We start from the raw sequence: 2,365 nt of genomic DNA on the forward strand, positions 1-2,365 counted from the left end.
GAAATAGAATATAAAGCACGAAACATGGGCGTTGATGACCTCAGGGTTTTATGCCCTTAAGCCCCAGACAACAACAACAAGTACCACCAAATACCCCTAGTACCTATTTAATTAAATTTAACTTATCTTCTATTTTTATCATATCATGACATTTTCAATACATAGGAGTAAATAAATAATTAATGAAAATATTTTTTAACATTTATAAACAATGTAAATAAATTTAATCTAGACTTTAGTTTCGATATCATTAAGTTCAAATGTCTTAAAGAAGTATTAGAGTTGTAACTAAATACATTTCTAAAAATGTTAAACCCATATCACAGCCCTCTAAGAATGGTGTAGTAATTGGAGGATTAAGATAAATTCCAACAAATCCCATCAAATCACCTTTACCTTCGTCGTAAACCTACCGACTGCTGTACAGTTTCATTTAATATTGTTACTGTTACCCCTGTCGAACTTAGACTGGCTACCTTGGACTACATCTGGACGAACGATTAACCTGGAATCTTCACACGAGACTGAAAAGACAGAAACTGCACGTCAATTTCGACTATTACAGCACTTACTAGACAAACATTCTAAACTTCCAACTCATTACAAAAATCTGATCTACATGACTGTAATAAAGCATATGGAGTTGAGCTTTGGGGCTTCAGTAAAGTTTCGAATTCCTCTCGTATCCAATCCTTACAATCCAAAATCCTTCGTATAATCCTCAATGTTCCTTACTACTCACAAATAAAATCATATATAAAGCCCTATGTAAACGATCTAGCCTGAACCAGATATCACTCCTTCCATCATAAACTCCCTAACCACTCAAACCCTGTAGTTTCTAACCTTGCATCCTCTTCCAATCCTGGAAATCCTCCGAGGCGCCTGAAAAGAAGATACTGCTAATGCAAATTTTCATTAGAGTGCTACCAATGGGTAGTTTATCTACACGCCTGTAACACTCCATTTTAACTAAGATCAAATTTACTGAATGTGTTATATAATATACAGTTATAAATTTCAATTAAAATATTTTTAAAAAAAATTTTAAACATGTCTTTGCCATCAAAAAGTTATAAGAAATGAGAAGTTTAAAATGTTTTATTTATTATTACTAAAAGTAAATGGTTATTAAAGAACTCATGTGAACAGTTGTTATGTTCCATATGGATCATTGATGTCTGTGATGTGTGTGTGAGTTCATGCATTTAGCAATTTTCAGAACGAGCGCTGGTACATATTGAGTAGTGGATTTTTCATTGCTTAATAATTTTACCCTATAAAGGGTTAAAGTACTATAAAAATTACCTCTTCCGAACTCATTATCCCTTTAAAATATTTCTGTATATTCTTTAGCGATTCTAATTAATAGAGGTGCCCTGAAAAGACAATATATATTATTAACAAATGGGGTGTAGAATTAAGTTATGTACTTGAGAAGGGAAAAAATTCACTTCTACTAACGGCATTACACCTACTGCTTTAAACGTATTATAATTTTTTCCTCCTAGGTAATGTTATTAAATGGAATTTTAAATAAATTGCTAGTAGCGCCCCCTCCTAAGTCAATTCCTCCTTCGGTTTAAAAGGTCCCTGATAATGGACTTAGATTGTACATTGTGGCTTCCACCAGTTCTCCAAACCCTAAACTTATTTTTAATCTTTTCTACTTCAGGGTTAATAGAGAATTTTCCTGGAACGGCTTTTAGAACTTATTTTTCCAAGTTGCCCTCCAAGAGGTATTTTCATATAAACTTAATTTTTTTTAGTAATTACATTAATATTAACTTGTGGTGAGAGCTGTTCATTTTTTCATAAGTTTAAATAAAGCAGTATTAAAACTTCCCTTTAATAAATTCATTATAACTTCATCGGAAAGTACAGCATCCTGCAGAATCATTAGCAACCTATTATTATAGTTGGGAGCAGTTTATTACAATAATAAGACACTCTTATCTCTTTGGCCCGAGTTTGAATAGATTTTGGCTGATTATTATTTATTATGTTATATGATTGATTATAAAATAAGAGGTGATTTTCAGGTACCATTCTGAAATAAAAAAAAAAATCATTGCCTACTTTTCCTCGTAATAAAGGCATAAAATCTAAAATATATTGATATTGATTGGAAGAGGAAAAATTCAATTTACTAATAGTTGTATTTATTTTGGATTTAGATAACATTGTGAGGAGTCATGAATTTATTACGCAAAGGTATAAGAATATTTCCAAGAATTAGCACAAACATTTCTGATTTTTATATTATATGGAAATTCCTATTTAAGGGTTTCAAACTAAGGTAAAAGTGACTTCATTTTTTATTTTTAAAAAAATTTTTTGGTCTACTTTAATGGAAGGGATTATT

Source organism: Halyomorpha halys, unplaced genomic scaffold (genome assembly GCF_000696795.3).
Source record: "Halyomorpha halys isolate HHAL.00 unplaced genomic scaffold, Hhal_1.1 Scaffold995.1, whole genome shotgun sequence".
NCBI lineage: Eukaryota > Metazoa > Arthropoda > Insecta > Hemiptera > Pentatomidae > Halyomorpha > Halyomorpha halys.